Consider the following 24,887-nt stretch of genomic DNA (forward strand, 5'->3'; position numbering starts at 1 on the left):
TTAGTAAGAATAATCATCATAGTAATGATTTCTATGAAAACATAATTAACCAATTTTTAAACATCGCAGAAACACAAGTTTAAAAGTAAACATGGCAGACATCTTAAGTCAACTATATCTGAAAAGTTAGGAAATAATATATTATAACCACAAGAATGTGTAACTGGTCCCTATATGGCAATCCAGAGCTGGTATAGTCAAACTACTATAACATGGTGGTTAAGAGTAGTGATTTGGTGTCAAACAGACCTTTGGTGAAATCCTGTTTTTGCCGCTTACTAGCTGAGTGGCCTTCAACAAGTGACTTTAACTTTCTTAGCCTCGGTTTCTTCAGATTTAAAATGGAGATAATAATGGTACTTATCTCATGGACTTTTGGGAATATTAAATGATATCTTATGTGTAACATGTTTATTCAGTCCCTCAGTAAATATTAGTTTATATTTATTCTTTCTATACAACAAGCAAGTAATAATGTTTTGGACATCTGTCTAAAGAACATAACTTTATGGGGCGCCTGGCTGGCTCAGTTGGTAGAACATGCGACTCTTGATCTCAGGGTCATGAGTTTGAGCCCCACAGTGGGTATAGAGATTACTAAAACAATAAAAAAATAAATAAACTTTCAAAAAACATAACTGAAGTATGGCAAGATCGTGGTACTTGGTGAGTTTCATTTAATACTAGGGATAATGTGCAGTAACTTGTTTTACTTTCTTTAATTTTATTTTTTTATTGTAGTAAAATATACATAATATAAAACTTACCATTTTAACCATTTTTAAGTGTACAATTCACTAGAATTAAGTACATTCACAGTGTTATGCCACCATCACCACTATCTATTTCCAGAACTTTTTCATGATACCAAACAAAAATTCTGTATCTATAATACTAATTTATCATTCATCTGGTTGTTTTTAAATGATTATTTTATTATTTTTCTATATAAAGTAAAGCACATTTCCCTATAATATTATGCAAGTATATTGTCATTGGAGAAAATAAGAAAATACAGATAAAAATTAAAACTAAAATTAAATAATCTAAAATTTCATCCTTCACAAATAAGTACATTGTTATTTTGGTATATCATGTCACTGCTTTTTTTTCTTGAAAAATTTATACAAAATGGAATCCTATTATGAATTTTGTTTTCTAACCATTAAAAAGAATCCTTTAGGGGCACCTGGCTGGCTCAGTCAATGGAGCATGCAACTCTTGATCTCGGGGTTGTAAGTTTGAGCCCCATGTTGGGTGTAGAGATTACTTAAAAAAATAAAATCTTAAAGAAAAAAAGAATCTTTTAACTAGGTAAGCACATTTCTGTAGAGGTGGTAAATAACCATGAAGAAGAGAGCCAGAGAAGTACTTCTCCATTTAAAAAAGGCTTTGATGGCGGGACCCCTCGCTGCCTCAGTCAGTAGAGCATGAGGACTCTTGATCTCCTGGTGGTGAGTTCAGGCCCATGTTGGGCACAGAGCCTACTTAAAAAAAAAAAAAAGGCTTTGATGGTGAAGCCGTGAGAGAAAAGCCAAAATGGCTTGTTTGTATGAAGACCACTGCATCTGAACACTAATTCTTCCTAAATCTACAGCTGTCATGATCCTAGGAATTAACTGTAGCAGTTCAGCCTAAATACCAATTGTCATTCTTCACAGTCTCTCAAAATAACATAAATGAATGAAAATCTTTTAAAAACATAGTGCTAAACTGAAACTAATAAAAAATCACCATCTTGAAAAAGAAATGAATGGAGTGGTGGGGAAAAAAAATGAACCGGCTTCTCTGAAGGTATTTTGTTAGATCATTTGGCCATGTAAAGTATATGAATGTTGCACATATTCAAAAAATAAAATAAAAACCTTTTTAAAGCAATCTATAAAAATTACAAACAGACTGAAACAAATGAACTTAACTTGAACTGAACTGAATGAATTGAAACAAATGAACTTAATATCAAGTCAGTAACACAAAAGATACAACTAAAAAGATACAAAGGTTTTCAGGGTAAGGGAAACATGTAGAAAATCAGAAAATTTAAGAAAAATCCTACAGGATTATGTTGTTATAATGTCACAGTATTAATTTTGAATTGGAATTATCACTACTATCAACATTTTTTTCTTTTTCTAATTTACATGTTTCCTACTACTAGCTATTGAAAAGGTCTAGGAGCAGTGATATCCCAGTAGCAATGATGTAATACTTGACTCAGGCAATAATCATCATTGAGTGAAACCATTAGTTGGAAGGCAGATGAGAAAGAACTTTACCATGAGGGATAATAAGGCTGTCAGCATGACTAATCAATCTTAGCACCTTAAAAGTGAAACAACAGATACCTTGTGCCTCCCGATGTGATGTATTATGACACACATGGCATTTATCAAGTATCCTTGTGGGGGGAAAAAAGTTGACCCTGAATCTAATCAATTCTTTTGATCCAACTTTCATTTACAGTAACTACCGGGAATAAAGGTGCAAGCTAAATGACACCACAAGAAAGCAAACATTCTTCAGACATTATCTGGTTTCTGCAAATAGTTAATGGCCGGGGGGAAAGGGTTGGAGAAGTGATTTTTTTAGGAAAAAAAAAAAAAGGAGGCTAACAGGCACAATAACCACATGCTATATGTAGACATTGTTTGAATTCTTATTCTGAGAACTGTAAAAACACAATGTTGAGGCAATCAAAAATTCTGATTATAATCTGGGTATTAGATGATGCCAGAGAATTTTTGTTAATTTTGTTAAGTGTGATGATAACATTTTCATTATGTGAGAAAATGTCTATTTTTTTAGATATTCATACTGAAGTATCATATGATACTTGACATAACACATTGTCTAGGATGTAGTTTAAAGTATTTCAACAAAGAAGAAAAAGGGGACAAATGAAGCAATGTGGCAAAATTTTAATGTGTTGAATCTGGGTTATATACATGAGAGTTCATTGTATAGTCTCTCTACTCTAGAATATATTTGAAATTTTTCAATAAAATTTTTTTTTGTTTCAACACAAAAAAAATTTTTAAGTAAAAAAATTTGTATCTGTTCTGGTTACTATTGCTGTGTAACACAATACCCCAACATTTATTGGCTTAAATGCTATAAATATTATATCTCGTATTTTCCCTGAGTCAGAAATTTGGGGAGGGCATGGATACGCAGTTCCAGCCTTCATAATTTCTCATGTGATTGTGGCTGGAGCTGTGACAGTTATGGGGAGGGGAGGGCTGGAAGGAGAAGGGAGGCTGGCAGAACTTGAGAATGGCTGGTCAGCTCTCTCAATTCCTATTTATAGTCACAGGGCCTCTCTGTGTGGTCTTGCCATGTGGCTAATTTGACCTTTCTCATACATGATGGCCTCGGGGAAGACAGAACGTTGAGTTGGTAGCTGATGTCTTCAAAAGCTAGTATTCCAGTGAACAAAGTAGCATATTGCCTTTTATGCCCTCACCTAGGGAATCACATAGTGTCATTTTCTCTGTTCTCTATTGGTTGAAGCCAAATCAAAAGCAGCCCATTTACAAGTACAGAGTTCATAGATTGCACTTTTGGTGAGAGGGATATCAAAGAATTTGTAGATATATTTTATTTTATTTTAAAGATTTTTTTTTATTTGAGAGAGAGAGAATGAGAGAGCACATGAGAGGGGGGAGGGTCAGAGGGAGAAGCAGGCTCCCCGCCGAGCAGGGAGCCCGATGCGGGACTCGATCCTGGGACTCCAGGATCATGACCTGAGCCGAAGGCAGTCGCTTAACCAACTGAGCCACTCAGGCGCCTATTTTATTTTATTTAAAGACTTATTTATTTATTTTAGAGAAGGGGTGGGGCAGAGTGAGACGGAGAGAGTCCCAAGCAGACTCCATGCTGAGCGCAAATTCTGACGACCCTGAGATCACAACCCCAGCAGAAACCAAGAATTGGTCACTTAAACAACTGTGCCACCCAGGCACCCCAAAGAATTTGTAGTTATATTTTAAAACTGCCACACCATCCCATATATCTGATGAACAGTCCCCAACTCAAAAGACCACAAAAGAATTGATGGTCTGTTTGTAATGGTAACTCCTAAGTGGGGACTTTTCTGATTCCTAGGACCATAGAACAGCTGATTCTTCCTGAAATTCTAAAATTGCCATATAAATCATAGATTTCTCTAAGACTTCTTAACTTGATATCTCTTAAATTGCCTTGTGAGATATCACTTGTGAAACGCCTAGCCTCATACTGGATCCGTAATAGATATTCCACAAATGCCATTGATATCTAACGTCTGTTTGAATTCCTGAAGAAGTTTTTACTGTTTGAGTGTACCATTAATAAATAACAGGTGGTGTAACTTTGTGATTTTTTTCTGAAAGGCCTGGCACAGTTCCAATTTGAAGGAGCGAACCCCTGTAGAAATTTATTCTAGGGGCTCCTGGCTGGCTCAGTCAGTAAAGGATGCTACTCTTGATCCCAGGGTGGTAGGTTCAAGCTTCACACTGGGTGTAGAGATTACTTAAAAATAAAATTTAAAAAACAACAAAACAAGAAATTTTGAAGTTGGGCAATTGTTGGACATAATAGGGAGTGAGTTGTTGCATAGGCCAAAGTGCCTATTTTGTTTTTACCTTCTATCAGTTGTCTTTGTCCCCAGATTGTCTTTTTTTTTTTTAAATACTTTTTTTTAAAGATTTTATTTATTTATTAGAGAGAGAGAGCGCAAGAGGGGGTAGGGTTAGAGGGAGAAGCAGACTCCCTGCCGAACAGGGAGACCGATGTGGGACTCGATCCTGGGACTCCGGGATCATGACCTGAGCCGAAGGCAGTCGCTTAACCAACTGAGCCACCCAGGCGCCCCCCAGATTGTCTTTTTAAAAACTTTTTTGAGCAACAGAAAAGTAAGAGCATCTCCCTTACATGAAGTATGAATGTGTCATGCCAGAACTTTTTATAGAATACTAATGATGTTTAGGATCCAGTCTGTTTTAAAATATTTCTGAAGATTAAGCAAAACATACACCAGATTTTCAAGTCTATAAGAAACTGCAGATTTTCTTTTTAAATCTTAAAAGTCAAAGAGAACCTTACATTATGATATTAGACATCAAATCAATTTGTAATGTAAATTAATGTCTCATTTTACAAGCTGATAGAAGTGTTAATCAGATAATTACTATAGTTATTCAAAGAAAAATACTTAATATTTTATTTCCTTTAAAAGGAATTTAATATTTTACTATTCTAATATTTTCTTTTCCCTGAAAATTACAAGTCACATAAACAATGGGCTAATTATAAATTAATTATAAATTAATTATAAATTATGCATATTCATTTGTTGAAGTATGTCATTAATTTTTATTGATGTTACTGTATTACTTAAGAACAATAAAATTACACTGTAGTGTTCAAACTCTTCACTAATATAGATTGCCTACCCTTCCTTCACTTGTCCTGATTAGCAGGCTTTACTTACCTAGGGATATTTGTGGGATTGATACTTAGTTCCACATACCTTAGTCTAATAGCTTAAGAACTCCATGTTCCCAATCAGTCAAATATGATATATCATAAGGTATAAAATTTCTTTGGTTCAAAGGCTTGTTGACTGAATTCATTTGTGATGTTTGTATCACAGGCAAAAAAAAAAAAAACCTTTCAAAAATTGTGAACAAGTGAGCCTAGATTGATTGAAAAATCTCTTTACATTCTCTGCACTAGCTTATTTACCTTCTAAACCATGTTCTATAAGAACAATGCTTTTTTTGGAGATGACATGTTATTGAAATCAAGAGAAGGGATAAAAAAAAAGAGAGGTACTATGTATATTTCCTTTATTACATTCTTTGTGGAATATGTTCTGGCAAAATAGAAGGCATTACAGAAATCATTTGACTGAGGAAGAAATTCTACTCTGCACAAAACTCTCATTGATGTCAGTGGGAGATCTGTGAATGGAACAAATGTTGAACTTGACCCTGTAATGTTTAAACTGCAGTCCCTGCTCTTGGCAGAGCCTGGCTTCCCACTGAAAGGCGTTGTAGTCTGTGCAGGGATTACACAGCGGGTTAATAGTCTAGTTTTTCGCTTCTTTTGGAGCAACAGATGAAACACGTAATACCTTCCTTTAGGGCTATTACATACTTTTAAACACAAAAGACTTTAAATGAGGTGGTGTGAGAAAGTAAAAAGTAGAGTCTGTGGATGGAAATTTATGTTGGTAATGTTTGTTTGGTTTTTTTTATTTGACAGAGAGGGAGACAGAGAGAGCAGGAACACAAGCAGGGGGAGTGGGAGAGGGAGAAGCAGGCTTCCCGCCGATCAGGGAGCCCGATGCGGTTCTCGATCCCAGGACCCTCTAATCATGACCTGAGCCAAAGGCAGCTGCTTAACGACTGAGCCACCCAGGCGCCCCTGTTGGTAATTATTTTTAAACTACCTTCTCTGCCAGTGGCTCAGAAGCATCAATGAGTCATATATACATTAAAGGAAGAGAAGAATATCAAGATATTAGACACCACTTAGTACATCGGTATTGATGCCATGCTCACTCTGTTTCTGTCATACTCCATTAAGCATGCATAAAGAATAATTATCAGCAAGGTTCCGATGCAAATGGTTTTTGGTAAAATGAGACGGGATGATTACATAAGCGGTTAAGAGAAAACATACAATCAACACTTCAAAGTAAACTACTGCAGTACCAAATTGGAACAGCTTATTTTTTATCCAATCCCACCAATAAAGATGTAACTCCAGTTGTCAGTCTAGCATAATCTTGGCTGCTGCACAAAAATGAGCATCGGGTTCTGCAGAAAAGGCCTTAAACTACCGAGTCTCTACAGATATGTTCAGGCACTTGAATAACCTCATTACCAGGGTCCTATTTTTAATTGTTTGTATTCGGTGGAATATTTTTTTCTTGTTTTGTATACTTTGTAAGCCCTTTATTTTCTACAATGTATACACATGGGTTTTACAATAAAGAGGGAAACAAGAAGAAAAGAAAGGGACGAGCTTTTGTTTTAAATGAGCAGAGGAAGAAGCCTAAGAAACAGGAAGTATTTCAAGATGAAATTAAAACTGCTTTTGTTTTTATTCTACGGAAGGCTGTGAATTATGAAAAAAATCCCCAGTGATTAAAAGTGAGAATGTCGGCTTATAAATGGCTGTGGAAAAGCTACTGGTCCAGGCATTAAAAGTCATTACAGAATTTAATGGTTGGCATTGACACTCCGGGTTCAGGTTGCTGCGTTCATATTCTCGCTCTACAAATTCCTACCTAGGTGATCTTGTACAGGCAGGTTATCTATTAACTGGCAATATAACTTACTATGCCGATAAGAAGAGGAGGGAAGTCAGGGCTTGGCTTGGGAGAAGTTCACGCAGGCCAGGTAGTGCTACTTGAATCAGCTGTAGAAGTCAGATCTTGGCTTCCACAGGTAGCTCAGGGTCCCAGGGCAGCTTCGGAGGAGCCCTCTGTTCCATTAACTTAGGAGGTCCTGGGACAGCAGGACCCTGTTTCCTAGAGATATCAGACTTACTCAGAAACTGAATGGCCTCGAGCAGTTTTCTTTCTTTCTTTTTACACATTCACAATTATTATTATTTTTTTATTGTTTTATGTTATAGATTTGGGGGGTTTCTTTGTCTTGTTTTGAGTTTATCCAACGTCATTCATCGTTTGTTTTTTAGTTTCCCCCCTCATATATATAGTATGTTGAAATCAATCTCATTTTCTGGCTTTTAAGAAGGTTTAAATGTATTTTTTTTTTTTAAGATTTTATTTAGGGGCACCTGGGTGTCTCAGTCGTTAAGCCTCTGCCTTCAGCTCAGGTCGTAATTTAAGATTTAAAAAATCTTAAAAAAAATATTTTATTTATTTATTTGACAGAGAGAGAGAGAGAACACAAGCAGGGGAGCTGCAGAGGGAGAGGGAGAAGCAGGCTCCACACTGAGCAGTCGCAGGGCTCAATCCTAGGATCCTAGGATCATGACCTGAGCCGAAGGCAGATGGTTAACCGACTGAGCCACCCAGGTGTCTCTTCAACATAATTTTTTTCTACTTGCTCTTTTTAGTGATTTCTGACTCTTATTTTCTCTCTCCCTTCATCCATTGTGTTTTCTACAAATTTATTTCAATCTTTTAAAAATATTTTGCTTCACTTTCTGGTTTTAGGTTTGGTTTCTTTTTAAAAATTGTTTTAGGACTACTTTTTTCTCTTCTTGTCTTACCTGATCCCATTTTTCCCCTATTACTTGTCTTTGGAACACTTGCCCGAAGCAAGTCCAAGGAGGTGTGAAGAGTGGGGAGAGTTCACATTACAAAGAGAGGCTGACTTTCTTCTGCCTCTTCCCCACTCCTATGGCTACTCCTGCACTTGACTCCTTGGATCCTTTCACAGGATTCCCCAGCGCTAAACAGAACCTCAGTCTGTAACCCTAAGGGAATTTGGGAGTTGATTTCAGGGCCTTAAACTCATTACATAAACACAATTTTGATTTGCTAGAACAATTTGTTACCATCTCACACTGTTCAGCACTTATTTGAGAACGCTAGTATCTTAAAATCCATGGTTTTGAAAGTATATAACCTTAATTTGAGCACAATGTGGCAAATGCATATCTAGAAGCCTGGTGGTCTGGCCTAGGGGAATATGCCCAAAGAGAGGCCCACTAGTGTATGCCCAGCCCTGACCCTTTCCAGTTGGTGCTGTTGAGCTTCCCTATAGACATTCATAGAGAGCAGCAGCACCAGAAAAGACTAGTTTCTGGGACCACATTTAAGTTATTTATTTATTTTTTTTAAGATTATTTGAGAGAGAGAGCATGTACATGTGAGCGGGGGGGGAGCGAGGGGCAGAGGGAGAGGGAGAGAAGCAGAGGCAGGGCTCCATCTCACGACCTCAAGATCATGAACTGAGCTGAAATCAAGAGTGGCCACTTAACCAACTGAGCCACCCAGGCGCCCCATAAGTTAATTTAATTCCAATTTAGTTGTCATCAGAATGGCTCACTTCCCTTTCTATCAAAGACATAGGATCATCTTTTGATATAGCCCACTGGGGTTCCTTTTGCTCATTGAGAGAGTTGAAAAGGAGCTATCACCCCAACTGTAATACCAATAGCAAAAGCTGACTGGACTTTCAGTTATCTTGTTTTGTTTTATTACAAAGTTTATTTATTTATTTTAGTAACCTCCACACCCAATGTGGGGCTTGAACTCACAAGCCTGAGATCAAGAGTTACATGCTCTTACAACTGAGCCAGCCAGGTGCTCCAAGTTATCTTGGTTTTTAAATGAGATTGTTCTCTACCTGCTTTTTGAGGCCATTATGTATTTCTTTTTTTTTTAAGATTTTATTTATTTATTTGAGAGAGAATGAGATAGAGAGCATGAGAGGGGGGAGGGTCAGAGGGAGAAGCAGACTCTCTGCCGAGCAGGGAGCCCGATGCGGGACTTGATCCTGGGATTCCAGGATCATGACCTGAGCCGAAGGCAGTCGCTTAACCAACTGAGCCACCCAGGTGCCCCTGAGGCCATTATATATTTCAAATGTTTATTGGTTCTTCGTGTGTGTGTATCAACTATTGATTTATGTCTTTTGTAAATACTTCTATTGGATTATTATTTTGTTCTGGATTTATAAAAGCCCTTTATATATTATAAATATTAGCTATTGTTTCTTATATATGTTTGTTTGTTTTTTTCTCCAACTGTCATTTGTCTTTTAACTTGGTTTATAGTGGCTTTTGCCAAAAGAAGTTCAATACATTTAGGTAGTTCTGTCCAACTTTTCTTGGCGGTTTCTGGTTCTTTCATGTTTGGATTACTATATGGTGGCAGTATGGTATAGAAGAACACATACTGAAATGGGGGGGGAACTGTGTTCTAATTATGGTTCTGCCTCTAACCAGTAATAAGACTTTGGGCAAGTCTTCAAATCTAAGTTCTCTCACCTATAAAATGCAGCTGAACTAGGGGCGCCTGGGTGGCTCAGTTGGTTAAGCGACTGCCTTCGGCTCAGGTCATGATCCTGGAGGCCCTGGATCGAATCCCTGGATCGAGTCCCTGGATCGAGTCCCTGGATCGAGTCCCGCATCCGGGCTCCCTGCTCAGCAGGGAGTCTGCTTCTCCCTCTGACCCCCCCCCCCAATGTGCTTTCTCTCTCTCTCAAATAAATAAATAAAATCTCAAAAAAAAAAAATGCAGCTGAACTAGAAACCAGATGACCCACCTCTTAAGGTCCCTTCATGCTTATTCAAACACTACTAAAAATGTTCAGATTCTAGAGTTTTAAAAGCTTATTATCCTTAAGTAGGCCAAAGATTCTCCCTAAAATTAACACTTCTAATTTGCCTAGCAACATTTCATGGTGTAAAATCTAGCCAGTGTGTGAATAATAAAGCTTCTGAATTTTGGACAGCTGAATTAATGACTTGAATCTTTATATAGAATTTGATGGGTTTATACCTACCTCTTATTTTAGGTTATAGACTTTATAGAAAATAAACCCTGCATATAATATGTAATCTAATGTATGCACACTATTAGAGCTACTAAGTCAAGGGACATAGAATATGGCTTATGATATTTTATTGATGATAATAATGAAACATATTACTACTGATATAATAGAAAAAAGACAGTTTTTATTTATGTAATATTTATAGTGTGCTTTCATGTACCTCATCTCATTTGCTGTCTACAATAACCCTATGAGATATATAAGAAAAGGCTTATCTTTCCATTTTATAGATCATGAATTATTGCACAGAGATCAAATCATTTGTCCAAGGTCATCAGCTAATAAATGCTAATGTCAGTGCCAGAACTTTTCTGAAAGATGACAAGATTGATGACAAAGAACTTATTAGCTAAGGTTTCATTATGACAGAAGACAAACTAGAAATATCCGTTATTTATGAGGTAAAGTGGCTGGAAAGCAGGTAAATGAAATAAAATATCAAAAATGAAAAAGAAAAATTTTGTTGAAATTATCAAATAAAATATTTGAAAACTATTTCTTCTCTACATACTTATTTCTACGTAAAGAATTACAAATCCTTTGGAAGGAAAATGACATCTCTATTAATAGTTTGGCATGGTGTATAGCAGGAAATATGAAAAATATACAATAAAAAGTTTTGTATAAGGAAAACATAAACTCTCGGAGGGAGTTTCCAGAGGTAGAAGGAAGACAAATTTAGTATCTATTTTAGAGGGAAACTGGAAGATTTAAAAACTAAGAAAACTAAAATACTACATGATTGATCTGATGGTTGACATTAATTTAATGGCAGAAAAATAAAGGGATTGGGCTAGGGAAAACAAGATAGAGGAAACATTTTAAAATATGCTATTGTTTACCTCAACATCTTTGAAGGAAAATTTACACTCAATTCCCAGAAAATACATTTTTTTTCCCCAATGGAAGAAAGTATGAGTGTTAAAGTATATCCAGAATTATTTTAGAAAATCCAATTGAGAAGTTTCATTTTCCAAATACTGATTAAACAAGATTTAAGTGAGATTTCTCCAGTATTCTGATGATATTGCTGTCATCAACAACATAGAGATGATTTACTTTGAAATAGGAATGGTATGTTGCTTAGCTAAACAAGTTTTTATGTTACATAGTTGCCATTGAGAGCAAGGCATTTAGCCTCACACTACATCTCAAATTATGCTTCACACTCATGTATTGGCTATTTTCATTCATATTTGATGCTAAACAGTTTTTTTTAAAAATACTATAGAAAAATATAAAGTTAAGTGTGCGTTTAAGTAGGAAAACAGCTGTTTCGTTACACAAAGAAAGATGGTATTCTTTTTTTTTAAAGATTTTATTTATTTATTTGAGAGAGAGAATGAGAGAGAGAAAGCATGAGAGGGGGGAGGGTCAGAGGGAGAAGCAGACTCCCCGCGGAGCAGGGAGCCCAATGCAGGACTCATCCTGGGACTCCAGGATCATGACCTGAGCCAAAGGCAGTCGCTTAACCAACTGAGCCACCCAGGCACCCCGAAAGATGGTATTCTTAAGTGAAAGCCTGCATTGAAAGGCAGCAGTATTTAAACTTTTTTCTTGATTAATACTGTTATGATTTAAAAGGAAGTGTGCGTACTATAATATGATTGACATAGATTATGATTCATACCAGGGAAGATACGAGAGGGGAAGTGATCAGAAGGAAGTAGTAAAGTTGGAAATGATTAGGGTGACTATTTGTTTTAGTTGGTCCAGGACAGTCATGGTTTTATATTTGTTGTCTCTGTGTAATTGTTATTAATGTGTACTTTTCCTTTCAAAAGTATTCTGGTTTTAATAATACACTATATGGCCATCTTAGAAATGATGGAAGCATGGTACATGTTATCAGTGCATTTTAAAGTGAACTACTAATAATAGTTAACACTTCTATGTGCCAAACACTGTGCTAAGCAGTTTATGAGCATTGTCCTATGATGTCCTCCCAATAATCTATGAGGCAGTTAATATTATAGTCCCCATTGTAGAGATGAGGAAGCTCAAGTTCATGTTTATAGATGTTCAGGAACTTGCCCAAGGTCACTCAGTAGCCAAGTTTCTAATTCAAACTGTCTTGTTTCAGAGGTCATATAATCACCATGAATTATTTATTTTCTCTCCACTTTAAAAAAATTCATAAGACAGCTGAAAAGAAATTCAATCCTGTTAGGCTACAAAATGTATAGGATGGAAAAAAAGATTATCAAGCATATACAAGGGCAAAAAACTTGAAAGCTTTTCATAAAGCTTTTCACAAGAGGCAGACTTACCTCTGTTTCAAAAAATATTATTGGAAATATGTCAGAAAGGCAGGCTACGGGAGGGATGATTCCATTCCCAAAGTATTATAAAATCCCTAATTTTGGTTCCTGCATGTATTGCCTCTTTTGAACCCAAGTGTCCTTTTCCCACATACTTGCTACCCTAACCTCCTGCCCTCTCCCTATGAAGGCGCTAAGATGGAAGTGAAAATAGGGAAGTCAATCCTTATTAAAAATACATGTTATAATGCATTTTGATCTAGTTGATCTAATGCTTCCAGACTTTTAAAAAATCTAAATCTATTCTAGATTGATTTTCCCCTAATACTACCGTGATAAAGACTTTGGTTTTAGGTAACCAATTCTTCACTAGGTGTTGAGAAAGAAAGAAAAGAAGAATGATCATCCTGAACTTCTCTTACTTTCTTTTCATAGTGCTTCTGCATAGCTGCCTAGCTGGTATAGGGAAATGACAGGCGGACCCTTTTTAAAACAGTAGACAGGCTCTGTGCTGAGACTTTTTTTTTTTCTTCCCCTGATGGATGCTGTGTGCATTCCCTGGAATGCTTAAGACCTTAAGACTTTCCTTCAGATATGTGGCTTATCTCTAGCAGACAGTAATTCCTCTCCTGAGCCCAGCCATTGGGAAGGGGAATCCCAAAGAAAGAATTCCCTGCCTTTCACAGAGAATTATTTAGAGAATCACAATGGGGAAGATGAAGCTAGAGTATCAACAAAGTTATTAGCTTTCTCTCTAAGGTGGTCCTGGAGTTCAGTTAATCATTACAGAATCACAGGCAGGCTTGTTGAAGGTGGGGTTTTAGTTCTCCTTTTAATCATAATTGAAATGTTAAGTCCATCTTAGTTGAACTGTGGGAGGATTTTCAAAGGAAACTAATCTGTAAAGCACAGAACAAGAATGCCTTATAATAAAAGAACAAATGGAAGATTTGGCTATATCTGTATGTGCTGCTCATGTGAGTTAGAACTAAGTAGTCAGTGATGAATAACAAAGATGAATCATTATTTCTGATTACTGAATACCCTGATCATATATCTGTCATTTCATCTTCTATATGAGCACAGATACAGAGTTCCTGCCGAAGATACTTTACAAGGACATCATTAAAGAAATATTTGTCAAAATAGGTAATATTGGTAAGTGTATCCTGGCTTCCAACCCCTTAAGGTCAGTGCTTTGGGGCTTATTTTGCAGTACACGTAGGACTTATTTAACAATCAAATGGGAGCACTTTATTGTCGATACTTCTCTTCATGTATTTCCCCAAAGAATGGAACCACATTTCCCTCTCCTACCTTTTCAGTATCAGCATATGCTATCTCTATATTCCCTCCCATCAAAAGCTGCTTTGGGGAAGCAATCTGATGAATTAGGTATAAATGACTAATAAGGCTTAAATATTACCTTTCCCAGGATTATGGCTTTGTGGTAGAGAAATAAACGACTCAAAGGGATTAAACTCCAGCATTAAAATTTTAGGTGAGTTGGAGGAGGGGTTTTGGTTATAGAAACTTTTCTAGCCTAAATGGTAATCGTCCAAATTGGACCCCAGTAGAAGTTTAAGTAGGGTGGAAAAATCCCTAACCTAGGGACTGGTCTGGTCCTATTATTTAGGTTTGGGAAGGGGTGGTGGTGGTTAGGCTTAGCTGAATCTATGATGCCACATTTAAAGGGCTCTTGAACCAACCTGAGACTAAATACAACATTGAAATTGCAGATTCCAGGTGGTGACATGTTGGTATGGGAGATACTCCATCTTGGGATGCTTTAGTAGAGTGACCCTTTGAGTTCAGGGCTATGCTACTGAGTTTGGTCAGACTCAAGCCTGTTTTTGAAAGGGGAGCAGGAAATCTTTCTTGTGAGATTAAAAATAGTATAAGCAATATACCAACTTTAGATCTTATACAATGGCTAAGATTCATATTCGCATAAGATGGCTTAACTAGCTTGGTGTTACTATTACACCTGGCTGTCGTTTCATTTCCTAGCTGTAGTTAAATGCTCTCTTACCTCCGTCCCGCACTGAGTAAAACTGAACACTTTGGTACTATTTGGGAACCTTCAACTTCTGCTCTATCCTAAAGTACTACCTGTGTTAATTCCAGCAGTTCTGGAAGTAGTTAAAATGCTGTCACACTAACAGAATGTCTCGAACACCTTCGGAGTTATTTCAAGAGTTTTCACTAGCGTACAACTCACTTTGGTAAACAATTCTTTGATGGACTTTATGAACTCCTTCCTTTGGATGCAAGTCAGTAATTATCTATAGGGCATACAGGTCTTTGTTCAAACTTGGTAATAAATAATTATCTCTGGAACACAGACGGAAGAACTGAAGCAATGACTTCGGGGACACAGAGACTAATGACCATCATTGTACAGGGTTAAGAACAGCAGAGACTGGGGGGCGGGGAATGGTTTGTTCCGTATTACGTTCCTTCTCCGGTAAAACAAGGCCGTCTTGTCTGTTAACATATTTAAAGCAGTAACAGCAAAAACTGTGCAATGTTATGGTTGAAGCGTTTTATGCCATATGTGTTGATTGAATGCTTAAGAGTCTCTCTCCGCAATAAACGCAAACCCTGCCAGACTGAATTATTAGGGCCAGCGCAATTCAAGACTGCACCACCGAAACCGCCGGGGTTGGAAGCCTACGTCGCATTCGGAGTGTGTCCAATGCTTCCTCTAACAAAGGCACTATCTTGAGGCAATTTCGCGGGCCATTTTTCCCCTCCCAGCGCCAGCTTTGTCTCCTCGCCGGTGTGAGGCTGAGACTTGGAGGAGCCCCCACTGCTTTGCTGTGCGAGCAAGCTCTAAGCGAGGGCCGGCGTGGGAAGCTCCACCGAGCCGCCGCTGTGGTTTCCTGCAAACCGAGCGTGCCATTAGAGGAAGTTGGGAGGGCTGCAGTTGAAAGAGATACCTGCAGCCTTAAAATCGGGGCTGGACTTGAACCCTTCGCACCGATTACTGTCTTATAAAGAAACTCAATTGGCCGGGACGTAGGAGGCTTGGGGGCTCTCAGCCTCCCCGGCGGGGCGCAGAGGAATCGGAGTCCACGTCGTCGGCGTACCCCACCTCCGGCGGCTGGGGGCGGCAGGCAGGCCTCCCCGGGCCTGGGCCTGAGCGGGCCTAACGCCGCGCCTCGCACGCGAACCCCCGCCGCCGCCGCCGCCGGCCCCTCCCCCGCCCGGCCCCGGGTCCACCGCCCCCCGCCGCCGCCGACGTCTGCCCGCGCCGCCCTCGCGCGCGGTGACTGGCTCGCGCCGGCCTCCAGCCCGGCTGTTGGCGGTTGGGGCGAAGCCGGCGGGAGGCCGCCCCGCCCCCGCCGCGGAGCAGCGGCGCGCAGTCTCTTCCCCCTCACCGCCGAGGCGGTGGCGCTGTTGCCGCCGCGGCCTGTGAGGCAGTAACTCCCCTCCGCCCCAGCTCCCTTCCTCCTCCTTTCTCTCCTCTCCCTCCCCTCCCCTCCCCAACCCTCCCCTCCCCTCGCAGTCTCTCGCTCGAGTGAATGTGGCGCGGCGGCGCGGGACGCAGCCTCGGCCCCTGCCGCGGCCCCGCGAGCTCGTGAGGAGACCGAACCGCCGCCTGCCCCCACCCCCTGCGCTTCCCGGGGGAGCCACCGCCGCCTTGGAAGAAGAACGAGGAGGGGAGCGAAGGGACGGCGGCGGGAAAACGGGAGAGGGAGAAGAGGGTTCGAGGGCAAGAAGGAAAGGCGGGGAGGGACAGACGGAAGAACGGACGGCCAGACGGACTGCCCGGGGAAGGGGCCGCCTTCGAGCTTGCCCGGCCCCTCGGCTCCGGCCCGGGTCGGCCGCGACGGCGGCGGCGGCGGCGCGGGCGAAGGGCGCGGCAGGCGCTATCGAGACAATAACCCCGCCGCCCGGCTCTGGGGGCGGCGGCGAGGAGGAGCTGGCGGCCTAGCGCGGCCGAGGCTCGCCCAGCGCCCCGGCGGCATCTTGGTCCCCGCCGGCCGGGTTCCGCCGCCGTCGGGTGTGCGGGGCGCGCCGGACGCCCGGAGCTCCAGGCTCTCCGCGGACGCCCCCTGCCCTCCCCCTCCCCGGCGTGCGCGGAGCTGGTTTTCCGGGTTCCCGTGGACCGAGCTGGATCCTGCTTCTGCGCCAAGGCAGGAAGTGAGTTTCGCACGGTAATTCCGGGCGGTGTCACGAGTGAAAAGTTTTTTTTTCGGCGGAGATCCTAGTTGGGGCTGGGAAACTCCTGTATAACTTGAGACCAGGAAACCAGCCCGCTTCCCAGCCCCCTCCAAAGCCACCTACTCGTCCTACTGCGGGAGGCCACCCCACATCCGCTCTCACCGGAGAGAGAAATTCGGCTGGATCCAAACTGACTAATGAAGGGAAGGAAATCATGTCAGGCGAAGCCTTGAAAAAGCTGCCCTGAGACACTGCCCGACCGAAAGGTAATTTTCACCGAAAGTGTGTCTAGAAGTTACAAAGCTTTGGGCCAGGAAAGAGAGGGTCCTTTAGGGTTTCTCACTATTTCCCTAGTTGCCCTAAATTAATCTTTTGTAGTGTCGAAGTGGATAGTATTTCAGTTGCTAAATAGTGGAACTGATTTTTCCCCCCTTCTACCATCTGGACTCTGGTTACTTTAGAAGAGATTCTAAGAATGTGGTGAGACGAAAAGTTTTAAGCAATCGGAAGAAAGAGTGCCTTTGTTCAGCACTAGGTCCAGAAGTTTTAGTTTCCTAAAACATATACAATGTATATTTTTTTATTTATTAAGTCACGGAACCTGGCAACTTCTGTTTTGGAAAAAAGGTCGCTGCAGCGAGGGATTTACTGTTGTTGAGATGGCTGCCACATTTGTTTATACGGTTACCGATTTTTTGACTTTTGCGTTAATTGTATATAGAGTTATTTTTAGTTGCAACCCTTAGAAACGTATTTGGTTGGATTTTAGAAACAAACACTGCCCTTCTTATTTTTTGGTTTTGTTTTTTAGGTGGGAGATGTATTTTTTTCAGTAAATGGCTCCTTTCAGACGTTTACAATCTTATGATACTTGTTTGGTTAATTAATCGAAAGGAAGTGTCTGCTTAATTTTTCTTGTAAGTGGACCTAGGAAGGAGAAGGAGAGAGTATTATGGATAAACAGAGTTGTAATTAAAAAACAAAAACAAAAATACACCCGTAAGTACTCTGATCTGATAGGACTTCTCTGTAGTTAAGAACAGAATATATAGAGAAAGGGAGGTAAAACGCTTTAAAGGATTTTTATGGAAGTCGTATTGATTATAATAAACATCAGTTCTTTTAGAATAGTACTTTTTTACATTTTTGTATTGGTCCAAATGTTTTGGCCGGTTCTGTCTAGTAAGTGATAGGTACCTACAGTGGTGGCAGGAATTAGTGAAGCATGGGAGACATTCCGCCAGTCAGAGTTATAAACACTTTTGAACCAATCAGTAGTCCTTAAAGAAAAAACTAGTTCACAACAAACACAAAGGGCTTTTTTATTGGTATTTTAGTGTGTCTTAATTTTTTTTCGTCACTATTTCTGTGGTAAAGGAGGTGAAACATAATACCGTGCTTTGGAATAAATATTAAATAAGTATGGCATCCTGTTGGTAGGTGTATCTTAAATTAATATTTAGTTTGCTCATGCTACCCCATGAAAAATAGTTGACATTCTTTAGTTCAAAGAAAAGATAGCTTTTGAAGAGCAGGATCAGTTTATTTCACAGCTTGTTATGATGTTAAGTACATTTCAAAATGGGAGTCTTTTAAATATTACTATATGTTGTTTTGATTTTTTCCCCTCAGAGTGTAGTCTCTGGAGATCCTTTTTAAAAATTTATTTATTTATTTGTGTTGGTAAGATTGTGAGCCATCAAGTCATTCCTGTTAAGTCAAAATAGCTTTATGAAGGAATTTAAAGTGTATAAGTGATCTGCTTTATGATTTGGGGATGTAATATTAAGCAACGAAAGAGGTTATTCTTGGGCATCGGAAAGAGCAGAACAAAATAAATGGCATTGAACTTCAGTTTCCTTATATGGCTTATACTTGGCCTCAGAGCAACAGAGCCTTAATAGAGCAAGTCTTTTATAGAGAATTACCAGTCTGTGAAGATGTTTCTCTGCATAGTAAATTTTACAAGTGAAAAGTATTGTAGCACTTGAAAATGACTGCTTAAATCCGTTTTTAAATAAAGTTCTTGATTTTTTTACTTTTAGCATCTGTAGTAGTTTAGATGCAGACAGCACACTTTAAAAATGTGAAACGTGCACCTTTGTAGAACCTTTGATTCCTTTTGTATCATCAAGGCAAAATTTACTTTGTGGTTTACTTAAAATTTTGTTACTTCAGTACTGAATTAACTTAATGAATTTTAGGCTTATTACTATTGTCAAACTATACATATTTTCAAGCCTTGTTTAAAAGGTGACTACGGGGTTTGAAAAGAGGTTAAAGAAAGATGGTAATCAGTTGAAATATTCAAGTGGCTTTACATTTTGGATATTCTTCTTAGTATTCTTCCTCTATACTTAGTATTGTATGGGTTTTCTTAGATTAAATTGGTAAATCTAAAGTACTTCCAAAGCTTTTGTTTACACTGCACAAAATACATATTTAATGGCACTATTTATGAAGGGTACTTAGGAGTTTTCAATAGTGATAAACTTAATCCTTCAACTAATCAATTCAAATATTATATTATGAAGTCCGCCTGTTGTTTCAGATCAGGCTTTTGCGAACTTTTCATGTCTGAAAAGCTCACAGTGGTTCAAATAATGGAAACCAAATTTTTATTGCATGCTGTTTGTTAATGAAGCGGTAACTGTAGTTAGAGACATTTTACGTATATCATTGGTAAATCTCTAAATTCACTTCTTTTAGAGATTTTGATAAACAATATCTTACTTTAAGAAACACTTAAAAATTTCAGAAAATTAGGTGCATCTTTCAGCATTTATTTTAAATAATTGCTTATAGATAACATAATTTAGACTTAAAGCTGTTTCGGCTAGGAATAGATTGTGGCAGTGTTTATAAAGTATTTGGATTTATGCAGAATTTTAGTGATGCTGGATAGCAAAGTAATTCTCTTTTGTGAGTGCTGCTTAGCTAGATTCTTTTTAAACACACTTTGTTGCTTGCATTTTTTTTTTTTGACTCTTTCCCTTGCCCATTTCCCTATTAAATGCCTTTTTTTTTTTTTTTGGGGGGAGGGGGGGTTGGGGGGGGGGGGGGGGACACCTGTGTTGTAAATTCTAAAGAGGTCGTTATCTTTTCTTTGCTTGACAACATAAATTGTACTTATGCTTTGCTGGTCAAAATAGATTATTCAGTTTTTGCATGCAGGCTTTTTGCTCTTGCCATAGAAATGAATATGTGAATTATGCTTTACAGTACATACTTCTGAATTTTGTAAGGAAAGAGCTCAGCACTTCTGCCTCCAAGTTTTTTTTGATTGACTACACATTTTTTTGTTTTTCTTGGTGCCTCTCATCACTAACTCTTGAACCATACTACACCCATTTTTCAGATGTACCTTTACTTTCTCCTCTGTCTTAGGTTTCCTAATTGTAAAAAAGGAATCTAGCTATTATTAGGCTTTGTCTTCTAATTTCTTTAGCTTCCTATTTTGTAGTTTGCTTCATTTACTTCCTTTATTTTCTCCATGTTCAGCTGTGCTTTCTTGATTATATGTTGCCCTTCCCCTCTTTTCTAAACTTTCAGTCCATGCTCATCACCTAAAAAAATTATTCACAACATGAATAGAAAAAATTTATTTGCCCCATTTAATTGTAAATATGCCTTTTGCATTACCACTCAGTTTACATGAGTAAACAGGTTACAGTATTGTAACCTGATACTCACTAATAGATTTTTCACTTGTTTCCTAAACTCTTTTTTTTTAAATATCCCCAGAATTACCTCTGTTAAGATAAGATCAGGTTGTTATGTACTTTTTTATTACGACTCTACAAACCCCTGTACCTTTTTGTTTCATTATGCTTTTGGCTTTTTAAAACACACAAGCTTATATCTATTATAGCATAGTATAATTACAATAATTAGACCTAAAGCAACGATTCCAAATTTTTTGGTCTTAGGATCCCTCTATACTCTTAAAATTACAAAGAACCCCACAGAGCTTTGTTTTATGTGGGTTATATTTATTTCCCTTATTAGAAATTCTTAAATATCGGGCACCTGGGTGGCTCAGTTGGTTAAGCGACTGCCTTCGGCTCAGGTCATGATCCTGGAGTCCCGGGATCGAGTCCCACATCGGGCTCCCTGCTCGGCAGGGAGTCTGCCTCTCCCTCTGACTCTCCCCCCTCTCATGTGCTCTCTCTCATTCTCTCTCTCTCAAATAAATAAATAAAATCTTAAAAAAAAATTCTTAAATATCAATTAATTTGTTTAAAAAACCATAAATCTGGGATGCCTGGGTGGCTCAGTCAGTTAAGCGTCTGCTTTTGGCTCAGGTCTTGACTGGGATCGAGCTTGCTTCTCCCTCTCCCTCTGCCCCTTCCCCTGCTTGTGTGTGTGCAGGCGCAACTCTCTCAAATAAATAAAATCTATAGAAATAAATAAATAAACCCATAAATCATGGTACGTTATCATGACACTGATGTAACAAAACAATTCAAAACAAATCTTTAGCAAAAAGAGGGACATTGTTAATTTTGCAAGTTTCATGTGTCTGGTTAAATAGAAACAGCTTGATTCTCACATCTACTTTTATATTCAGTCTTCCAGTATGTTGTTTTGGTTTAAGTATATGAAGAAAATCCAAGATTATACAGATACATAGTTGGAAAAGGAAGGAGTATTTTCATTGCTTTTTTTAGATAATTGTGGATAAAAAAAAATTTTTTTTTAAATAAAGATTTTATTTGTCAGAGAGCACAAGCAGGGGGAGCTGCAGGCAGAGGGAGAAGCAGGCTCCCTGCTGAGCAGGGAGCCCGATGTGGGACTCAATCCCAGGACCCTGGGATCATGACCTGAGCCGAAGGAAGATGCTTAGCTGACTGAGCCACCCAGGTGTCGCCACACCAGAATTTCTTAAATAGCTGCAATGTCAAATCTCACACTGTATCAGTGAATTTTTCATTCTTCTTACCTGAAAATCCATTAGTTTATCTTGCACTTTGAATCTTTTACATGTTCATGGTTTTTGACATCATGTAATGGTTGTTAGAGAAATACTGGTTCACTGAGTTAATATATTTTCCAGAATTTGGTGCATTTTGTTAGGTAGTAGCAAACAAAAGAAAAAATTGTTAATATCACCACTAATTTCAACAAAAAAGTTTTTAATATTGTGAAGCTGTCAATCAAATTCAGGGTGGCAGGTAAACATTATCCACATTTCTAAATTTTCACTTGGAAGTTTGAATATTAATCACTGGTAACAAATACTGTTAGTGTTTTTCCCTTGAAGTTGCAGGCGTACTTGGTTTATTTTTTGAGAAAATGTCTGCCAGATTCCTAAGTCTACAAGCATACATAGTTTGTCATCTGTTCTTTTAGGTCAAAATCGTGTTTAGCTCGTAATTTGAAGTATTTACACAAGTGCTTCTCCTCAGCATTGCCATTCCTTCACATAAAATGTTAAAAAGTCATGTATTAAGGAGTTGACATTTAATAAAACTATTTTTTTACTGCTTTATTAAAGATACTAAGTGAACATGGCATTTAGAAAGAAATCTGGGAATTAATTATGGAGAACAAACTAATGGTTACTGGAGGGGAGGTGGGCAGGGGATGGGTTAAACAGGTAATGGGTATTAAGGAGGGCACTTGTGATGAGCACTGGATGTTGTAAGTGATGAATCACTGAATTCTACACCTGAAACTAATAATGCACTGTATGTTAACTAGCTGGAACTTAAATAAAAACTTCAGGGGAAAAAAAAAAAAGAAACCTGGGAATATGCAGTCGTGCTCATATAGCTTGATGCCAGTGCTTTTGCACTAAGGTGCTAGCAGTTTTACCCGCCCTATTTTTGCACCATTGCTGTTAATATAAGAGGAAAGGGCAAATGATGTTTCAGTATAATTGTGAAAATAGTTTTGATCTTGAAGACTCTTTCAAAGTGTCTGAGGAATTCTAAGGCCCAAGGAGTGCACTTTGCACTTTGAAAACTTAGGTGGATGTTGGGATTTATGGAGCTTTCATTACTTCCTTTGATTTTGCACGTGCGCGCTTGCGTGTGTGTGTGTGTGTGTGTGTGTGTCTCTCTCTCTCTCTCTCCCTCCCCTGGTATTACATTCTGGAAGAATCCTGAGGCTTGATATTTTAGTTCACCAATTTGGTCTTCACTTCTTTTTAATTTATTTAGTAGGGAGAGGATAGTGTTTCTGGGAATTCTTGCTTTTTCATGGGAGTTGATTTTTTTTTTTTTTTTTTTTGAGGGAGAGGGGTCTTTTTTTGGGGTTTTTTGGTTTTTTTTGGGGGTTTTTTTTTTTTTTTTTTTTTTTTGAGAGAGAGGGATCGAGAGCACGTGTGCAGTGGCAGGGGGTGGGTACAGAGGAAGAGGGAGAGAGAATCTTAAGCAGGTTCCACACTCAGTGCAGAGCCAGGATGGGGGGCTTGATCTCACAATCCTGAGATCATGACCTGAGCTGGAATCAAGAGTCAGATGCTTAACCAGCTGAGCCACCCAGGCATCCCATAGGAGTTGATTTTTAATTTTTAGTTGTATTTTTGATTTACTGTAACCTGTTGAATCTCTGAGACAAAACTTTTACATTGTTCTCTGTTTCCTCCGTTAGCAGTATAGGAGATTTGATCTTATTGTATTTGGTATATCCATCATGCTTCTAGGTTTTCCTCAAATGTTAGATTTTTCATTGTGGTTAAAGCTTTGTATTATGGTCCAGATTTTATGGTATTGGTCATTTCATGGTATTCTCCCAGCCCATGTGAATCCCTGTTCTTCTGGCTTTCGTATATTTAGTTAGCTAATGGCTTTTTCCTTTAGGGTATGTGGATAGCCTGTCCTCTTACACGTGTTTCCTGTCCCTCAGGGGATAGTATTTCCCTATTTTCACAGTTATACTGCCCAAGTGTCAGAAATCCCACAGTACAGAGTGCTTGCTGGAGGCCTTAACCGTGCAGCTGTCTTCTATGGTTTTATTACCTGGATGACTGCCCAGGACATGCTTCTCCCAATTCTTCTTGCTAAGAAAACTTACTCTTTTTGGAGATCCCACTTTGATTGTTTTGTATAGTTGGTTCCTCAGATGTGTTGTGTTTTGTTGTCATCCCCTCCCTTCCCCCCATTCACTTTGGATTCTCAACAAATTCCATTCTGTGTTGTTATCTGTAGATATACTCCTCTCTGGTACTGCTATATATTTTTTGTAATTTTTCCTTCATATTTAAAAGTTTAGAATAATGACAAATATACAGAAAAGTTGAAAGCATAGTACAAAAAACTCTTTTGTCCCTGACATATATGACGGTATGTTGCCTACCTGATTGATACTCCATTACCCCCCAATACTTCAATGTTTATTTCCTACAAACAGGGACATTATCCTATGTAATGACATCATAACTGTCAAAATTAGGACGTTAACAAAGAATACATTACCAACACCTAAATCTTACCAGTGACCCCCACGTCTTTTAGAGCAAAAAGATCCACATGACAATCTTGCATTACATTTAGTTGTCATGTCTTTTAGTCTCTTTTAATCTGGACCAGTTTCTGTGTTTACTTTCAAGGACCTGACCCTTTTGAAGATTATAGATCTAGTTATTTTGTAGAATATCCCTTAATTGTATTTCCATGACGTTGTTATGATTAGATCTTTGATTAGGTTTTTCATGATTAGATTTATAATTTTATGATTAGATCTTTGGCAGGGTTATCATGGAAGTGATGCTGCATTCTTCTTATTGCCTCTTACCAGGTCGTAGGCAATTTCAGTTGTCTCATTTTTTTTTTTTTTTTTTTAAAGATTTTATTTATTTATTTGAGAGAGAGAATGAGAGAGAGCAAGCACATGAGAGGGTGGAGGGTCAGAGGGAGAAGCAGACTCCCCGCCGAGCAGGGAGCCCGATGCGGGACTCGATCCCGGGACTCCAGGATCATGACCTGAG

The 24,887-nt window shown here is 38.8% G+C and overlaps 1 protein-coding gene across 4 annotated transcripts in view; it reads left to right on the plus strand.

Moving 5' to 3' along the window:
* Positions 1-16,293: 16,293 nt before the first annotated feature.
* ERBIN (erbb2 interacting protein) overlaps positions 16,294-24,887 on the plus strand; it is a 126,862-nt gene continuing 118,268 nt past the window's right edge. For all 4 annotated transcript variants that reach the window (XM_021701975.2, XM_021701977.2, XM_021701978.2 and 1 more), the window contains exon 1: positions 16,294-17,220. The gene's annotated coding sequence lies outside the window, so the exon portion shown is untranslated. The remainder of the gene's footprint in view (positions 17,221-24,887) is intronic.

The sequence above is a fragment of the Neomonachus schauinslandi genome, chromosome 7 (genome assembly GCF_002201575.2).
Source record: "Neomonachus schauinslandi chromosome 7, ASM220157v2, whole genome shotgun sequence".
NCBI lineage: Eukaryota > Metazoa > Chordata > Mammalia > Carnivora > Phocidae > Neomonachus > Neomonachus schauinslandi.